We start from the raw sequence: 21828 nt of genomic DNA on the forward strand, positions 1-21828 counted from the left end.
TTCATCTTTAACAGATAAAAATATCCATGAGGCAGTTAGTCTTCGGGTTCAGACTTATGGATATGATTACTTACCTGGATCGGAAGTGATAAGTGTTATTTATCGCATCCATTACAAAGTACTTGATACTATGTGTCCCAATGCCATACGCAAAGACTCTAAAGGAGTAACAGCGTTATGGGATACCAACATGTACACATCAAATGTTGCCACAAAAAGGATGATTCCTTGGAATGAGATAACATTTCCTGAACATTGGACGATTTCTAATGCCGTCCCAGCACAGCCAATTGCCAATCATAGCTTAGACTGTGTTATTCAGGACCAAGATGGTGATGTTTTTCTGAACTTCAGAAAATCCATAGATCTATCCAGATCTACATCATCTAAAGGAAGTCATCTTCCTTATCATGTTTCTTGTCCTCCTTCTCGACATTCGATCTCATCAGATTACCGTAAGGAAGGACTCCCTGAAGCAGTTGATTCCAAGCTTAAGCTGAAAGGAATACAACAATCTCAGAATCAAATTCCAAGAGGAGTATATGAGAAAGCACCAATAGGTATGTCTCGTCGCCAATTTGGAATTGAATTCAGCCCAACTCCATCTGAAATGGGAATCGGAAATGAATCTGTCATGGATCAGTTTGAAGATCCCACAGACATCAATGACCCTCATGAATATTAGTTTTAATGGATTTTGTCCCTGATAGAATTGCCATTAATACTGAATTTCAACAGGATCAATATAAAGAATTCAGAAATTGGTATTTCAAAAGTTTTGACCATCAATTATAACTTTTTAAAACCCAATTTTATGACTTTCTACAAGAACGCAAAATGGTTATACCTTTTGTTTCTTGGTTCTACATGACCAATCATTCTCTTGTTAATATCAACATATTGGATGATTTCCTCAAACCATGGACCACATCTGAAGATAAGGTTTTCCACTATGTCCATCCTCCCCCTGAACATTTAATTCTGAAAAGAATTGACCCTGACAGTGGTTCTAAAGTGGAAACCAAGGCTTATAGCCAACCTAGAGTAATTTATCCATCCTGTAATGCTACTAAAAAGGACATTACTCATGTTTACAGGCAGAACAATTATACTAATGTTTGCCTACAAACGATAGGGTCCCAGCTTGGGAGAATTGAAACAGGAATAGACACGGTCTTAAATACAATTAATACTAAGTGTATTTCTGTAAAAACTTCTCCTCCAGAAGCTTCCTTATCCAAAGCATTGGTGAAACCTGCAATTGAAGTTCAAGGCTTCAATCTGACACATCCTAAGAAGAATGAAGAATTTCTTACTCTTCTTACTCAGAAAATTCAAGGACTCAAAATTCAGACTTTATCCCATGATGAATCTGAAATTGGTTCTGATTCTGAAAATGTGTTACCTCATATTGAGGTATTCCAAAATGATTTTACTCAGCTGCCTGAGTTCAACAGAATTGTCTATGATAAGAATATCCACTCTAATACCGCTCCTGCTCCGAGTCGATATTATTATCCTAGACCCACACCTCAAGATATCTTGTATGAAGAAGATTATTTTCATACACAGAAATCTTTTCATGGCAAGACCATTTATGAATGGAACATAGATGGTAAATCTGATTATCAGATTTACGAGGTTATTCATCAAATATTGATGTATAGCCAAGTTTGTAAAATCAACCACAATACTGACCCAACCATTGCTAAGTTTGTCGTTGCTGGTTTTACAGGAATCCTTAAAGGATGGTGGGATAATGTTCTCACTGACATTCAGAAAGCTGAAATCTTTTCTGCAACCAAGATTGTTAAAGATGAAGCTACTCAACAATCAGGCCCTGCTCCTGATGCGGTTTACACACTCATTACCACTATTATCCAACATTTTGTTGGCCCTGAAGGTGCTAATAGTGAACGGAGTCGTGAACTTCTACAAAATCTAAGATGTCCATCTTTAACTCATTTCCGGTGGTATAAAGATGTATTCTTGGCAAAGGTTCTCCAACTCAATGATGCAAATCATGAGCACTGGAAAGCTAAATTTGTAGATGGTTTACCAACCTTCTTTGCTGAAAGAATCAGGAAAAAGCTTAGAGATATGAATAATGGTATCTCTATCCCTTACAGAAACTATACCTATAGTGGATTAGTCAACATTGTAATCCAGGAAGGTCTAGCTCTCTGTAATGATCTGAAGTTACAATCCCAGTTAAAATCCCAAAGATTAACTGGTCGAAAGGAAGTAGGTGAATTTTGTGATCAATTTGCCTACCAGACTCCCTTATCTTATCCTAAACCTAGGAAAAGAAATAAGGTTGAAAAACCTTATAAAAGGAAGTATTCCAAACGAAAGAATTATTCAAAGGAAAAGGATAATTCTAGACAGTATACTAAGCCTAAAAGGAAATATACTCCTAAAGCAAAGGGTAAAGGAAAGCCCAAAGCTGAGGCTAAATGTTTCAAATGTGGACGTATTGGCCACTATGCAAACAAATGTAGAACTAAGGAGAAACTCAGTAGTCTTCACATAGAAGAGGAACTGAGACTTCAATTAAGTAAATTGTTACTTAATACTAGTTCTTCTGAACCAGAATCATCAAGTGATTACGGAGATGTTGTCATGGAATTACAGTCTTCTTCTTCCTCTGAAGCAGAGATTGAAAACCCTAGATGTTCCTGTAATCCTTCGCATGATGATTATTATAAGGCAATTGTTGAGATGAATGGGTTAAGCTTAAATGTTTTAACTTCAACTCAACAATCCTTATTGGATCTTATAGATCATATCCAGGATCCTCAAATCAAGATGAAAGTCTTTGAAATAGGTTCTGCTCTGGCAAGATCTAATGAGGATACGGATAATCCAGATTTTCTGCGAGCAGAAAATCATTACAGCATGAAAGAAGTTCTAAGCAGATTAGAACACCAAGGACAAAATTCTCGTCCTGCTAATCTCCCTGATCTTAAAATGGAGATTAACCTTTTAAAAGAAGAAATTCGTCAATTAAAGTCTCGTCAGACTACGATGGATTTAGAAATTACTCTTTTAAAAGCAAAATCTGCAATTCCATCTTCATCATCCAATGATGAAGTTCCTCAATCAGAAGGTACTAATTATCTTCAACTCTTGAATCAAGTTACTTACCAAAAATGGTATATATCTATCAATTTGGTAATTAATCAGGAGTATACAATCACTAATGCAATTGCCTTAGTTGATAGTGGTGCAGACATGAACTGCATACAGGAAGGATTGGTTCCTACTCAATATTTTGAGAAAACCACTCAAGGTCTTACCAGTGCAAGTGGAGGTAAGATGCAGATTAAGTATAAACTTAATCATGTTTTCATTTGTAAAGAAGGTATTTGTCTACCATCTACTTTCTTACTCATCAGAAACATGGCACAACAAGTTATTTTGGGCACTCCCTTCTTAGCTTTGATTATGCCAATTGGGAAAATTGATTCTCATGGAATATGCTCTACTTTACATGGCCAGTCAATTACTTTCCAGTTCTTGACCCCACCAGTAAATAAGCATATCAATGCTCTTAAAGATAACATTATCTTTAAGGAAAAGCAACTGAATTATTTGCAAAAGGAGGTATCCTCCTTAGCAATTAATCAAAGATTGGTACAACCCACTGAGCAACAGAAAATTGAGTCACTACGGCAACACTTTCTAAAGGAAATCTGTAGTGAGATTCCTAATGCTTTTTGGGCCAGAAAGAAGCATATTGTTTCTTTACCCTATGAAAAGGGGTTTACCGATAGCATGATTCCTTCTAAAGCTAGTCCCAGCCACATGAAAGCTGACTACTTGGAATTATGTAAAACTGAAATCAGCTCTTTAATGGCTAAGAAGCTTGTCACTACTAGCTACTCCCCCTGGAGTTGCAGAGCTTTTTATGTCAATAAAAATGCTGAAAAAGAACGAGGAATTCCTTGATTGGTTATTGATTATCGGCCACTTAATCTTACTTTAAGTTGGATCCGATACCCAATTCCAAACATCAAAGATCTTTTAATTTTCTTTTCTCTCTTTTGTAATATCTCTCTGTAATAGCTTGGGCGATTAAATAAAGAAAGTTTCCTGTAAGTCTGTTCAAACTTTGGTTTATAATCTTACGATCCATCTTGCATAATATATTATAAATTTAATATTGTTAATATTGTTAATATTGTGCACATATAATTTTGACATATAATTATATATATATATATATATATATATATATATATATATATATATATATGATATAATTTCATATTATATATTACTGGAATATTTATCTCTCCTAACTTTCTCTCTCTAAGTTATTCAACCGGCGACCAGAGAAAGGACCATCATTCCTATAAGGAAGGACCATCGAGAAAGATCGGCTCTTCTGATTCTTTTGTTCTCGTATCAAGCACCGTGGTTACATAAGCGATGGTGAAAGATCAGATTTTCTTTGAAAAGCTCTTCTCCTCGCACATCGTCACGAATTCATGAACCTGGTCATGAAAAACCTAATTCCAGCAAAAGGAATGGTGGCTACGAATTGGGTTTGATCTGTGTGATTCTGTTTTTATTTTGGAAATCAAAATTGGATTTGTTCTGTGTGATTTTGTTTTTATTTTGGAAATCAAAATTGGGTTTGATCAGTGTGATTTGGTTGTTATTTTATAAATCAAAATTGCAATTGGGTTTGATCTGTGTGACAGAACCTAGTCATGAAGAACCCAATTTCAGTGTTATTATTTTGTTTTATTTTATATTAATTTTTTAAAATTAATTTAAGAATTGATCTGATATATATTTTTTACCGAATTGAATGAAAAAGATAAGGATGGAGGACTGTACAATTCCTAAGCTGGAGAAGCAAGAATCGCCGGAGTCTGCGTCACATCGATCTACAATCACCGGACACCGTTCTTATTGAGACGCGCTTGCTTTGTCCCCCTTTATCTTTCTTTCTTCAAATTGAATGATTGATTTATTTCCTTTTTCTCCTAAAAACCCAATCTTTATCTTTCCCAGCTTTTTATTCTATCAATTTTTGTTGATCTTTGTTTTTATTGTTTTCAATTTTGTTGATTTCCAAATTTGTTGTTTCCATTTTTTTTTTTTTCAGTTTCCCCATTTTTTTTTTCTTAATCAAAGTTGTAATAGTAATTTCTAGGTTTTTTTTTCTTTGTTTCCAATTTTGTTGATTTTTGTTCTTTATTTGTTTTCAGTCTCCCCATTTGTTTGTGAATTTGAAACTTCTGGTGTGTGTAATTGAAGCACGAAACATACATGCAATGGATCCAAATGGGTTCGTCAGATCCATATGTGAAATTACAGTTGGGGAAGCAGAAATTCAGGACCAAAGTGATAAAGAAGTGCTGATATCATGCTTACTCAATAATTTATGGGTAGTTTAGTAATTTTAGTTGCCAATGAGAGGGTATTTTATAAATTTTAACAGGTCCGTTAGTGTATTTAACGGTCTGTCACACATAAGGGAGGTCCGTGTAGGATATTTTAAAAAGTAAGGGAGGTCTGCGTGATTTCGGAAATGGAAGGGTGCCGCTTGTAATTATGGCAAACATAAGGAAAGTCGGTGTAAATTACCCTTTTTTTTTGGGCAAGTTTAGGTTAGTTTAGGTTGGGGACTTTTTATGTAGTAGTTTAAGAATTTTTTATGTAGATGGGGATGGGAATGGAGATGAAGTAACTATTTGAAAATTCAATAGGGCGGGTGGGAGCGAGTATAGGGAAAACTCGTCCTTTCGTCTACGATGTACATTTTTAATCATTTATTAAAATATTCTTATATATTATAATATATTAATAAATTAGATTAAGTATATATAAACACACTTCTGAAACACTTTTAAGAAAAATTATAACTTGGTTGTGCTAAATCTTGGAATTTAAGAATAAGAAAAATTATGTGCTAAAAAAAATTATAGTGTGTTAATCAATTATGAAGGTGGGGTGGGGTGGGGTGGGGTGGGGTGGTGTGGAGGGAAAAATCCCCCTCCAGTGAGAATCGTCCACGTCACCACAATATAAAATTATACATTTGATAAACTGAAAAAGCCCAACTATGGTCAAGCCCAAAGTAAAGTCACCATCAGCCCAAGGTCGCTAAATATCAAGTTTTTAGCCCGTTAGCAAGCTTAGTCGATCCAAGTTATATTTGGCCCACTTTCGTTAAAGATGGAACAAGTCCTATTACACAAAGGATCCTACATGAAAGGGAAGTTCTACAATAGGAAAAATCTGACATGGAGATAATGGAAAAATGAAATAACTTAATTGGAAAAGAGTTGTATATGGAATAAATTGGAGGATAAAAAAGTCGAGACCTACCATAATTCCACCACCTTTTCGTATATAAATAGAGGCAAAGACTTTCAATAAAGATCATCGAGTAATATACGCTTTTCTTTGGGTAATTCTTGTTACTTATTTTTTTAATCTTGAATGAGTTGTATTATTTTTTTTAAATTCTTTTATAGAGAGAAATTTTGTACCTACATTTTGACGCCGTTTGTGCAAAAACGTATAGAAATATACTCCCACGAGTGATTTCAATTGTCTACGGTCCGGAATGTCAATCGGAGGGTCCACAGCAGTAGTTAATCAGCAGATGGAGTTAATGTAAAAGATGTGAGAAGAGTTTTTGCACCAATTCAAAACGCTTCGTCAAGCAAATGAGGCTAGCACGGCCCAAATTATGACGCTTCAATAGAGGAATGATGCCCTCCAAGCAGCTATGGCCCAGATAGCACCACAGCCACCACCAGGTGATGTAACAGCGCCTCCCCTCAACCAAAACATTCCTCCGGTTAACGAACCTCAAGCCAATGAGGTTTGACTTAACAAAGTTCAGCAAGAGCAGAGGACAAGGACCGAAGTGGTCGATTTGAACATCTATCCTCGTCACATGCAGGACAAACAGGCCGAGTCCAGCCGTAAGCTTACGGTATGGTCTAATGGTATTCCAAATAGCCCTGGCGTTTAGGAGGCCTTTGACGAGAAGAGGCTTCTGAGGATTCAGACGCCCGCCGAGATGGCTATAGAATACAAGAACTCTCTAGTGAAGACTTCATTCACTGATAATATATACTTTGTTGATAGACCTAAAAAGTTTACCATGCCTTCTTTCATTCAGTTTGATGGCACAGAAGATCATTCTGGTCACCTCAATCACTATTCACAAAAGATGGCTCTGGACAATCACAATGATGCATTCATGTGTAAGGTTTTTCCGACTAGTCTCACGGGAGCAGCATTAGAATAGTTTAAGAATAGGCCACATAAGTCCATTCCAAACTACGAAACTTTGTACGCCATGTTCCTAGCGCAGTACTGCAGAAATAAGAAGCAAAAAAAGACCATCGCTAGCCTCTTCATTGTAAGGCAAAAAAGATGAGAAACGCTACAAGATTTTCTGTCCAGATTTAACATGGAGGCCTCGGAGATAGCATATTATCATCCAGAGATTGCTATAGAAACATTCAAGATTGGTATGATTCATAGAACTAAGTTCCATACTTTCTTTGTCAAATATTCTCCTCTGGACATGCAAACTCTCAATGCTAGGGCACAAGTTTATATTCGACGGGAGGAGAATGTGTCCCACCTAGCACAGCATGCCACTCTCGTCACAGTGGAAAATAAGCCTCGAGAAAAAGCTTCAAGTTCAAAAAGTCAAAAGAGCCAGCTTGCCTCAGCGCCGGTCACTCAGGTACCTGAAAAGAGACAAAGGATAGAGGAGAGGTTCACACCTCTCCGTACAACCTTGGCTCGGCTATTCCAAGAAAACAAGGTGAAATTCACAACCCCTCAGCCAATGAGGCAACCCTTAGAGCAAAGGGACAAAAGCAAACACTGTGCCTACCACAAGGATTATGGGCATACAACCAATGGCTGCAGATCCCTCAGGCGACTGGTGGAAAATATGATAACCAGAGCAGGCAAGGCCGAGGGAAGTCAATCCTCGACAAGTAGAAAGAACCCAAGTAAAGTTCATTCATGTGATACATGGGAGGTTAGAAAATGATCAAGAGTTGGAAGAGGAGTACCAATCCAGGCTGAGGGCATCCCACAAGCCAAGGAAGTTATCCTCAGTAAACATTATCAGTTCGGGTAATATCAGTATATGGTTCGGCGATGGAGATTTATCTAGAGTTCAGCTTCCCCATGATGATCTACTAGTTATCAGTCTTCTAGTGGCAAATTGCATGATCAAAAGAGTTTTTGTGGACTTGGGTAGCAGCGCCAATATTATCATAAAAGGCGGTCTTTGAGCAACTGAAGATCCCATCATCATCAATTCGGCCCACCTCTAGTCTTCTGAAGGGGTTCGATGGCACAAAGGTGGACCCCATTGGGGTAATTGATTTATCTGTTACTGCAGCAAAAAGGACATTGAAGGAAAACTTTGTTCTGACAGAGATCCATCCTTCTTATAATCTCATTATGGGAAGAGGTTGGATCCACCGAATGAATGGGGTGGTCCCGTCTACCCTTCATCAGGTGATGCGATGCTTTTCTCCGGACGGTAAGAAGGTTATTAATCTTTGGGGAGATCAGGTCACTGCCAAAGAATGTTACATGCTGACATTGAATGAGGCAAATAAGAGGATCAAGCATTCCCTGCCGGATGCAACCCCCGAAAGTACTTCCAAATAGTAATTATAGAGCCATCTGCCCAAGTATTTGAAAGCAAAGGAGGGAGCCGAAACTACAAAGCCTACAGAGGAATTTCTCGAAACCGTCGAAGTTGTCTTCGGCAATCCTCAAAAAATCACATATATGGGTTCTTCCCCCACAGCTGAAGAGAAGCAAATGTGAATTAATGTCATCCGACGGAATGCATATGTGTTTGCCTGGGATCATTCGGATATGCTGGGAATCAACCCTTCGATTTCATGCCATAGCCTGAAGATGGATCTTTTATTCAAGCCAGTGAAGCAAAGGCACAGAAGGTTCACTCCTGAGCGCAACCGAATCATTGCTGAAGAAGTAAGTAAGTTACTTCAAGCATGTTTCATCCGAGAAGTGCATTACCCACAATGGCTTTCGAACATAGTGGTGGTTCAAAAAAAGAATGGAAAATGGAGGGTTTGCATAGATTTTACTAATCTCAACAAGGCTTGCCCTAAGGATAACTTTCCACTGCATAAGATAGATCAGATGGTGGATGCTACCTCTGGTTATGAGAGACCCACGTTCTTCGATGCGTATTCCGGATATAATCAGATCCCTATGAATCCAAAGGATGAAGAAAAAATCGTCTTCATTACAGAGAAGGGCACTTACTGTTACAAAGTCATGCCTTTCGGGTTTAAGAATGCTGGGGCAACTTACCAACGTCTTGTTAACAAGATCTTTGATGAAATGGTGGGAAAAACGGTTAAAGCCTACATTGATGACATGGTGGTTAAAAGTGTGAAGAAGGAGGATTATCCCAAGTACCTCCAGGAAGTCTTTGACACTTTGAGGAAGTATAATATGAAGCTGAATCCTTCCAAGTGCTTTTTTGCGGTCTCTTTAGAGCAATTCCTCTGTCATATTGTTAACAAGTGAAGAATAGAGGTAAGCCCGGCTCAGGCTCAGCCCTTATACAGAATCAGGAACTAAAAACTCACTGGGAAGTACAGGTTCTAACTGGCTAAATCCCAGCTCTTGGCCGCTTCATATCTCGATTGTCTGATAAGTGTAAACCATTTTTCAATGCCATAAGATCAAAGAGCAAGGATTTATGGGGACCTCAGTAGTAGGAAACACTCAGTCGGTTAAAGTATTACATGGCTAAACCACTAATTTTGTCCGTTCCAAAGCCTGGTAGTAATTTCTAGTATAACTACAAGTGCCGTGCTAATCCAAAAAGAGGGGAATAATCAGTACCCGATCTTTTACACAAGTAAAATGATGACAGATGTTGAAATAAGATATAGCAAAGCAAATAAGATCATACTAGCTTTGGTCTATGCAAAGAGAAAGCTTTGGCACTATTTCGAGTCTCATAGCATCGTGGTCCTTACCAACTACCCCATGTGAGCTATTCCTTCCAAGCCAGATTTATCTGGAAGAATTACTAAGTGGGTAATTGAACTCAACTCCTTCGATATAGCATATGAACCAAATGTGTCACACAAAGGATAGATGCTAGCCGATTTTCTCTTGGAATATGAAGATAAACCCGAAGAGCCTAAGTTTCCAGAACCACATTGGGAGCTTCGAGTAAATGGCTCTTTGAATTTAACTAGTGCAGGGGCAGGAATCGTTATTACAACCCCTGAGGGCACCAAGTTACAGCAGTTAATCCGTTTGAATTTTCCTGCCACTGACAATGAAGCTGAGTATGAGGCCTTGCTTGCCGGGTTCGGTTAGCAAACCAGCTCCAGGTAAGGTGTCTAAAGGTTTTTAGTGACTCTCAACTTGTTGTGAATCAGGTGATAGGCAAGTATCAGCTCAAGGAAGAAAGAATGAAAGCATACAAGGAAGTTGTAGAGAGTGCTACACGTGGATTCGACCAAATCGAATTCCACCAAGTACCTCGAGAGGAAAACTCCGAAGCTGATCAACTGGCCGTAGTGGCATCTTCCTTAGATGAAAATTCAATCTGGATAGTACCAATCGACACTCTGAATGAACCTAGTATGAGTCCTCGGCAGGAGATAATGGTGATCCCGAACATTCCACGAGAACCATGCTGGATGGACTCGTTGGAAACTTACCTCAAGCACGGAACTCTTCCAAACCAAAAAGTCAAGGCAAGGAAAGTAAGGTTCGCCGCTGCCAAATACTCTATTATTAATAATCAACTGTACAAGAAATCATTCTCAGGTCTTTACTTGAAGTGTTTAAGTCCCAATGAGGCCCTCGCAGTATTAAAGTAAATTCATGACGGAGATTGTGGCAACCACTTCAGCGGCAGGTCCCTCGCACATAAGGTTCTAACTCAAGGTTACTTCTGGCTATACCTGGCTCGGAATGCTGAAGAGTATGCCAGGAGATGCTACAAGTGCCAGTGACATGGCCCAATGAAGCATCAGCCTGCTAAAGATTTGCATGCAATGGCAAATCCATGGCCATTTGCACAGTGGGGAATCGTTATAGTCGGACCCTTACCCAAAGCTGTGGAGCAAAAGGAATACGTGTTATTAGCCACGGATTAATTTGCAAAGTGGGTAGAAGCAGAGGCTTACTCAAGCATAATGTGATATCCCCGAATTCCCGGATGCGGGTTGGCCAGGCCCACGCCCGATAATCCAAGGATATCAAACTAATTAGCAATAATCGAACATAGAATATAATTAAAACAAATGAAGTAGATAAAATTTGCTGAAAAGAAACTAGAATGATAATCAAAAACCCCAGAATAAAATTTTATTAACAGGTAAACTATTCTGTTACAACTGATCTTCCACGAATACAAATCATTCTCCAAATTATACAACTCGGGAATCCATTTAGTGGACCCCTAAAATATCCCACAGTATTCAGTTGACTGGGAAAAAACCCAAAGCCTAAAACATGAAACAAAGTCCTACAGCATCGGTGGAGTGAATGACTATATCTGCTCAGCATGATCCAGCTCTAAGACTGGAACTAACGAACACCTGTAAAAATAAGAGTGGGTCAGGCCCACATGCAAATTCTGCTCTAACTACAATCCAAATAGTGACCCAATACGCAGATACACCCTAGATATTTCAACAATAACTATCTAGTCCGTAATAGATAAATATATATCCACACTACATGACTCTCACTAGACTATGCTGAGGGTCTCAACCTGAATAAAAAGCAACATGCAATACGCACTTGAGTGGGCATGACTACCTAAGCCTAACAGGGTATACCTCAACCAACATAACTAGCTACGCATTCTACTGCATATACGCTCCCTAACCGTCGACGATGAGACTCAAGCTCATGTCATGGTACCATAACAATATATATAAAATCCGTTCACATTCATCCATAAGAAATCCAGTAAGTCGTTCGGCGTATTCAACCGCACCGACTCATATAAATAAGGAGGATTTTATTTAACAACCCGTACCCTTATTCCAAAATAGGTAGGACTGAGTGTTTTGAATCAGTCTGTCCCCAGTATGTCACCGTCCCATACCGGTGCATACAATCCACAAAATCCATATAATTGATTGAACAGGTAAAACTGTTCACCAATTAAAATCCATAAGGTAGGAATGAGCGTTTTGAGCTAAACCATACCTAGTATGTCACCGTCCCATACCGGTGCATACGATCCTCTATATCCATGTAAATTACAACATATAAATAATAAGCAAGTAATTTATAGTCCAAAACCAATTATCCATATCATTGCAGAATAGTTTATACAATGCCACAACAATTACAGTTCAAAACCATAATCCAATTAACTGTAGAATAATTATAAGATTCCACAATTAACATCCAACCCATGTAAATTACAACACACAATTAACAATTTAGCAATTTACAATCCAGAACCGTCCCAAATACTTGCAGGAGACTATTTATAGTTTCAGCAATTTAAATCCAAGAGTTAAATCATGTATTTGCAGGAAACGGTTTAAAAGTTCAACAACTAGCATCCAAAGCATGCGTAGATCACATCTAATATATATATGACTCTATCATGCATTACAAATAAGTTTTATAATCATAGTATAGTCCAATTAATTGCTAAACTAATCTAGGCATTTTAGTTCCTTCCGTCCAATAACAGCGTACTAAGTTGTATACTCGTATTCTGTTTCATCTTTTAGCACGGAGCCATACACTATGCCACAAGTCCAATTGGTTATTAAAATACTTCAACATGCATATAAAATAAGTTTAAATAACTTACTAAATCCCATAACAATTGCGGAAATTTAATTAAGCAATTTATTTCTCTTCCATCCGTTAACAGCATAGAAAATTCCTTAATTTTATACTGTTTGTCCCATTGACTTAGAGGTCCACTTTAATCAACTTAAGGTCTTAATTACACCCAAAATAAATTTCTTAATACCTCTGTGTAGACCCAGACCCATCCAAACAGTTTCCATGCTCCAACAGTTGCAAACAGATCGTAAAAAAAAATTCAGAAAATCCCTATTTGAAAAAGCCTGCTCTAAATTCCAAGAGCAGGCTCTTTTTTGAGCCTAGAGCCGGCTCTAAGAATGTAGAGCTGGCTCAATGAGTATGGGAGCCGGCTCCCACATCCATGGAGCTGGCTCTCACCTCTTTTGAGAGGCCCTGTCCCCGTTCTGCTCCGTTCTGACTTCTGCTTCTTCTCCGGCATGTTTCTGCCATTCAGTTGGTTTAAAAACTTATCCTAAGGTCTTATTAATACCAAAACAGACTCCCAATGGTTTTAAAACAACAATTTGAAATCATTTATAGAGATTAAACAAAGCCATTAAACCAATATGTTTGCAGAACAACCTTGAAACTAATTTAAGAAATTTCAGTTCTCTTCCAAACCCTCTGTTCCTCTTCACCACTGAACCTAAGGATCCTATATAAATCCCTATGACATCCCCATGGTTCATTTGCAGTAGATGAAATAAATTACATAGTCTAAAGTTATAACAGAGCAACATGCTTAGAGAACTAAAAATTGAAACGAGACATGTAGAAATTGTAACAGTTTTGATTTCAACACAACCAGATCATTAATATAACATATAATGAACATGTAAATTCCAGTTACTGATTGATTAAACCCTAGAGATTATCTAGGTGCACAGAACACGAGCCAAAGGGAAGGAGAAAGTAGAAGAACTTGCCTTTCGGTTTCGGTTTGAAACCTTTCAACGTCGTCTTCTTCCTAAACTTTCCGGCGATCGTGACCGCCGTCAAGGATTCCTCTGCTCCAGTTCTAACCCTCAAACAGCTCTCAAGCTTTCTCCTTAGTTCGGCTTACAATCCTTGGCTCAAACCCTACCTTCCTCTCCTTTAGTTTTTCCCTTAAACTCTCTATTTCACTCTCTGTATTTTCACTATTCGTGACTAAGGTTTGTGCTTACAACCCTAAGCAGACCCTTATTGTTTTATTTATAGGCTTAGGAAAAGATATTAACCCTAATTCAACTTTAATCGTAGAGACTGAAATCAACAATTCCTTACATCTCTAAGGCAGCTTAATTAAACAAGGCGGCTTTAATCAAACGTGATGGTAAAGAGACAAAACCCTAATAATTTAACCTATTTAATTAAATAAATAAAAAAAAACCAATTATTCAATCAATTAAAACCCCAATTAAATTACATAAAATAATTAACCAACAAAACAATTCAAAAACAACCCAAATGACAATTAAATCAATTAAAGACTAAACAATTAAATAAAATAAAGAATGAACAAATAATTTAATCAATTAAACCTAAACACATATCCACATAAACACATAAACACTTAAAATAAATAGTAAAATCCCAATTATATCCTTTTTAATTTTAGGGGTATTACATTCTTCCCCCCTAACAAACGGAATTCCGTCTTCGGAATTCATGAAACTGTGAATTTTTCTCATTAACATTCATTATCATTCCATTGTGGACGCTGCTGTTGCGTAGGAGCTCCACTGAATTCCAAAACTTCCCAGAACCATCTACGGGTCCCATATAAAGAAAACACAAAATTATTCAAGATATAAGTTGGAGTTAGGAACTACTCATTCGTACCTACATTTGTTTATACAGGATAAAGATCCACATTCCTCCAAATTCCATAGCATAAACTGGCAAAACGTCTATGCATCCATCCTAGTGTTTTAGTAACACCTTCCCTGAAAATAAATTTAATACCTAACAACTGACCTTCCTCGACAACACACCTTGCTTCCCCCGCAAACCTCCTGGTGCCATCAAGATGAGAAATGAAGTAAACACTTCCAACTTCCCATAAAAACCTAGGATATCTATCCCAAGTATCTCCTCAATTATCAAATATACATTCTCGACCCAATCCCCCGTTGAGAGATATGAAGCACAGCTATCCCTCTATTATCAGTACAATGTAGTACTAATACGAAATTCAAAAGTGAACATTATGAGAATTAGTCTTACTCCCATTGTAATTTAGGCAGTGCTAAAAATCGCCAATGACCTCCAGTTATCTTTCTAACTGGTGACACTCATTTATATAGTTATATACATCTCTCTTTCCAAACTTGTTCACTGGAACGGACATTTGATGTCTCGATGTTCCGTATAATCGTCCGAGTGCATCAAGAAAAATTGCTACAAATTTTATATCTTAGTCACTCCGACAATATTCACAGATGCGATAAATCCTCTGTTAATATCTTATACTCGGTCTGAGTAAGGTAACACTACCTCCAGGGTCAGCTCCGATATTTGAATTTGACCCCCTTTATTGCCTTGGTAAAAACACGTGTCATTAGTGTATAAACTAAGACCCCAACTCCGAATGTAACAACTAACCGAAAACTCCTATCAGTTGTTTCGAGCGTCCTCATCCATGTTCCCTTCCACCAACCAGAACGTAACGCAAAATGCGAATTACCACTTTAATGCATCTAAGTCGTCTTGTAATCCCTTCTATTTCTATGAACTGATATTTCACTAGTTCGAAATAAACAAGATCTGAGCTGATTTAATTTAGAAATCATATTATCCGCCAGAATGAAGAAAGAACTAAGTGTTGTGAATCTCAGTCCCGTCATCCTCCTCCCAATCTGTCTACCAAAAGTACCATTAGTCTGGTACCACCAAATTCCATCTGCACCCAGTACTTAATTTGGAGCATCGTCAACAGCTAACCACGCAGTATAACTTTTTCACGCACACTGTGCACCGTTTCCTTATGATAGCTAACCGGTCTTACCATCCTATCTTTGACACCCTACCTTTATAATATAAATAGTGTTAATTTGACTCATTGTCCTGCTTCAAAAGCTTATGAAACTTTCCCCATCCTCCATACAGTCATCAATGTCAAAGCAACAACTAATTGTTGCAAATTAGGAACCTAAAATTTTTTCCACATTTTTATGTAGTGTAGAAACTTTGGTTCTTCCTCTAGGTACAATTCCAGCCACCCCTCCAAATGACACCCTCGTAAAACCATGTCTGCATTACGAATAGACTGATATAACTTAAATCAGTCCACTATCCTCAGTCGGCGTCATCCCAATAAGTACCTACCAGCCCGAAATCCTCCGTCCGATCCATAGTGGCATTACAGTGATCTTTACCTACCACAACCTCACGAATCCCCCAAAACATTCACAACCACCATTCTTATAGTGTTGTAAAAACAAATCCCTACTTAGCGTAGACTATATCCAACTAATCATTATAAATTATTGGACTTGTATTGGTAGTTAAGCTATCCTATCCTAATTAATGTACCCTATTAACGCACATCCAAGTCCAATAGATTAGCTAGGAGTTTGTGTTTCTACCCAATCATATGACCATTTATTTACAAATCCTAGCGTACATAGCGCTATTATCCACGTCATCAACACAATAGTTGGTTGATCACATACTTGTGTTCCCAACCAATCCATACTCCCAATCCAGACTAATTAACAAAAATAAAACACGTAACAACAAAATGAAACACATAGATACACACAATGCAACAAAACAACCAAAATATAATTTCTAATTAAAACATCCTCCATTCCAGAGAAAAACCTCATTTGAACTCAAGTTCACAAATTATGTCGCAAAAGTTCATTTCGTAGTTTCGTTGGTAATCATCCAACCTTAAAACCTGTTTGTAACCATAGCTTAAAAGCAACATTCTTTTGCCTAAACAAATACCAAAGGCTTACCCCTTATCCTCCTTATACGCGGAATGTAAACCGTCTATCATGGTTTTACAACGTACCATAGAACGTCACAACCTAATCCCCATTCGCTCCAGAATGTGATATAAAATCATGTCTTTGTTCTAATGAGAACTCTATCCGATTTCCAACCGAAGAGTACTGTTTCAATTGACTCTCCGAGAGACGACAAAAATTTATCCACATGTAGATTGATTTACACCAATTCTACTAGTATCATTCACCATACTGCTGATGAATGAGATCACCTCCATGCGATCCTTCATCTTCAAGCTTTAATATCCCCTTTCTTGGAGACACTAAAATTTCATCCCGTAGGACCCTTTTCAGAATCCTACTATTCGTCTGTCTCCTTTCTGAGAATATCTGAAATTTGTGTTGGCCTCGATATACAGACCTAACACCGACATCTTAATCCAGTCTTGGCATATACTGTCTAAGTAAGGCCAACCTTAGGACTAAATCTTTGATCCCCAAGTTCTGTTTCTGACAAAGAACTTGACAACATCCTCCTTTACTCCGTTGGGTCCATATCGCTTTCACCCTGAACCAGATCCTCCTCCTAGTGTCAACCATTCCATAACTATGGAATATAATTGACATCAGCTCCCCCTATTGAACCGTAACAAGAGTACAACAAATCCTAATATGGCTCTAAGTTTTTAAGGGACGCAATGCGGAAGTCCTATAACGAAAACACTCCTAAGGACACTAGAACCTGGAGTGCTCTGATACCAACTGTGATACCCCCGAATTCCCGGATGCGGGTTGGCCAGGCCCACGCCCGATAACCCGAGGATATCAAACCAATTAGCAATAATCGAACACAGAATATAATTAAAACAAATGAAGTAGATAAAATTTGCTGAAAAGAAACTAGAATGATAATCAAAAACCCCAGAATAAAATTTTGTTAACAGATAAACTATTCTGTTACAACTGATCTTCCACGAATACAAATCATTCTCCAAATTATACAACTCGGGAATCCATCTAGTGGACCCCTAAAATATCCCACAGTACTCAGTTGACTGGGAAAAAACTCAAAGCCTAAAACATGAAACAAAGTCCTACAGCATCGGTGGAATGAATGACTGTATCTGCTCAGCATGATCCAGCTTTAAGACTGGAACTAACGAACACCTGTAAAAATAAGAGTGGGTCAGGCCCACATGCAAATTCTTCTCTAACTACAATCCAAACAGTGACCCGATACGTAGATACACCCTAGATATCTCAACAATAACTATCTAGTCCGTAATAGATAAATATATATCCACACTACAGGACTCTCACTAGACTATGCTGAGGGTCTCAACTTGAATAGAAGGCAACATGCAATACGCACCTGAGTGAGCATGACTACCTAAGCCTAACAGGGTATACCTCAACCAACATAGCTAGCTACGCATCCTACTGCATATACGCTCCCTAACCGTCGACGATGAGACTCAAGCTCATGTCATGGTACCATAACAATATATATAAAATCCGTTCACATTCATCCATAAGAAATCTAGTAAGTCGTTCGGCGTATTCAACCGCACCGACTCATAAAAATAAGGAGGATTTTATTTAACAACTCGTACCCTTATTCCAAAATAGGTAGGACTGAGTATTTTGAATCAGTCTGTCCCCAGTATGTCACCGTCCCATACCGGTGCATACAATCCACAAAATCCATATAATTGATTGAACAGGTAAAACTGTTCACCAATTAAAATCCATAAGGTAGGAATGAGCGTTTTGAGCTAAACCATACCTAGTATGTCACCGTCTCATACTGGTGCATACGATCCTCTATATCCATGTAAATTACAACATATAAATAATAAGCAAGTAATTTACAGTCCAAAACCAATTATCCATATCATTGCAGAATAGTTTATACAATGCCACAACAATTACAGTTCAAAACCATAATCCAATTAACTGTAGAATAATTATAAGATTCCACAATTAACATCCAACCCATGTAAATTACAACACACAATTAACAGTTTAGCAATTTACAATCCAGAACCGTCCCAAATACTTGCAGGAGACTATTTATAGTTTCAGCAATTTAAATCCAAGAGTTAAACCATGTATTTGCAGGAAACGGTTTAAAAGTTCAACAACTAGCATCCAAAGCATGCGTAGATCACATCTAATATATATATGACTCTATCATGCATTACAAATAAGTTTTATAATCATAGTATAGTCCAATTAATTGCTAAACTAATCTAGGTATTTTAGTTCCTTCCGTCCGATAACAGCGTACTAAGTTGTATACTCGTATTCTGTTTCATCTTTTAGCACGGAGCCATACACTATGCCACAAGTCCAATTGGTTATTAAAATACTTCAACATGCATATAAAATAAGTTTAAATAACTTACTAAATCCCATAACAATTGCAGAAATTTAATTAAGCAATTTATTTCTCTTCCATCCGTTAACAGCATAGAAAATTCCTTAATTTTATACTGTTTGTCCCATTGACTTAGAGGTCAACTTTAATCAACTTAAGGTCTTAATTACACCCAAAATAAATTTCTTAATACCTCTGTGTAGACCCAGACCCATCCAAACAGTTTCCATGCTCCAACAGTTGCAAACAGATCGTAAAAAAAAATTCAGAAAATCCCTATTTGAAAGAGCCTGCTCTAAATTCCAAGAGCAGGCTCTTTTTTGAGCCTGGAGCCGGCTCTAAGAATGTAGAGCCGGCTCAATGAGTATGGGAGCCGGCTCCCAAATCCATGGAGCCGGCTCTCACCTCCTTTGAAAGGCCCTGTCCCCGTTCTGCTCCGTTCTGACTTTCTGCTTCTTCTCCGGCATGTTTCTGCCATTCAGTTGGTTTAAAAACTTATCCTAAGGTCTTATTAATACCAAAACAGACTCCCAATGGTTTTAGAACAACAATTTGAAATCATTTACAGAGATTAAACAAAGCCATTAAACCAATATGTTTGCAGAACAACCCTGAAACTAATTTAAGAAATTTCAGTTCTCTTCCAAACCCTCTGTTCCTCTTCACCACTGAACCTAAGGATCCTATATAAATCCCTATGACATCCCCATGGTTCGTTTACAGTAGATGAAATAAATTACAAAGTCTAAAGTTACAACAGAGCAACATGCTTAGAGAACTGAAAATTGAAACGAGACATGTAGAAATTGTAACAGTTTTGATTTCAACACAACCAGATCATTAATATAACATATAATGAACATGTAAATTCCAGTTACTGATTGATTAAACCCTAGAGATTATCTAGGTGCACAGAACACGAGCCAAAGGGAAGGAGAAAGTAGAAGAACTTGCCTTTCGGTTTCGGTTTGAAACCTTTCAACGTCGTCTTCTTCCTAAACTTTTCGGCGATCGTGACCGCCGTCAAGGATTCCTCTGCTCCAGTTCTAACCCTCAAACAGCTCTCAAGCTTCCTCCTTAGTTCGGCTTACAATCCTTGGCTCAAACCCTACCTTCATCTCCTTTAGTTTTTCCCTTAAACTCTCTGTTTCACTCTCTGTATTTTCACTATTCGTGACTAAGGTTTGTGCTTACAACCCTAAACAGACCCTTATTGTTTTATTTATAGGCTTAGGAAAAGATATTAACCCTAATTCAACTTTAATCGTAGAGACGGAAATCAACAATTCCTTACATCTCTAAGGCGGCTTTAATCAAACGTGATGGTAAAGAGACAAAACCCTAATAATTTAACCTATTTAATTAAATAAATAAATAAATAAACCAATTATTCAATCAATTAAAACCCCAATTAAATTACATAAAATAATTAACCAACAAAACAATTCAAAAACAACCCAAATGACAATTAAATCAATTAAAGACTAAACAATTAAATAAAATAAAGAATGAACAAATAATTTAATCAATTAAACCTAAACACATATCCACATAAACATATAAACACTTAAAATAAATAGTAAAATCCCAATTATATCCTTTTTAGTTTTAGGGGTATTACACGTAACCCATGAGCAAGTAAATTTTTTTTTATGGAACAATATAATATGCCGATTTGGAGTGCCGAAGGTTATCATAATGGACAACGATACGAACTTGGACAACAGGAGTACAAGAAAGTTCTTTGCCGAACATAAAATTAGGCAGAAGTTGGCCGCGGTTAGTCATCCACAAGGGAATGGGCAGGCTGAAATAACCAACCGAACCATTTTTGCTTGTCTGAAGAAAAAGTTGGATCAGCTCAAATCAAAGTGGTACGAGAATCTACCTAAAGTACTTTGGGTATTCCGAACCACCCCACGACGACCAACGGGGGAAAATCCCTTCGCAATGGCTTATGGGTCCGAAGCTGTTATCCCCACGGAATCAGCAATTCCAACTTTTCAGACACATTTGCTACTCGAAGGAAACAATGATAACCAGCTAGAGCATAGCCTTGACCTCTTAGAGGAAAAGAGGGATGCTGCAGCAATTCAGCTCGCTTCATACCAACAACAGTTGCGTAACCTTTATAACAAATGAGTTAGGTATAGAAGTTTTGTAGTTGGAGATTGGATGCTGAAGCAGGAAATGACACATGTAAAGAAATTGTAACCCAATTAGACCAGACCTTACAAAATCACAGAAGTGGTAGGGAAAGGAGTATATAGACTAGCTGAAGCCATGGGTGTGTAATCTTACGCCCATGGAATGCTAGACACTTTAAAAGGTACTATCATTAGGAAGATTCGTCAATATATTTATAATTTCTTTATGCAAATAATGTGATACCCCTCGATTCTAGAGCCACGGATGATCAAGTCCGAGCACAGATCCGAGGGATATCAAACAATTAATATGTAAACAAGCAGGAATAAAATTTGAATTAAGAATAAACTAATAATACGCTGAATGAAATCTAAAATAAGAAACCTCAAACTTGTAATAATAAATTAAGTATAATTTAAAACCGTACAACTCGGGAATCCACCTAGTGGACCCCTAATTCCAAATCCTTGAATAAATTTACAAAATTTAAATCCGAAATTAAAATAAAAAGGA

The sequence above is a fragment of the Cornus florida genome, unplaced genomic scaffold, assembly GCF_030987335.1.
Source record: "Cornus florida cultivar Cherokee Brave unplaced genomic scaffold, ASM3098733v1 CherokeeBrave_3.0.0_Hap2_Chr11, whole genome shotgun sequence".
NCBI classification, from domain to species: Eukaryota; Viridiplantae; Streptophyta; class Magnoliopsida; order Cornales; family Cornaceae; genus Cornus; species Cornus florida.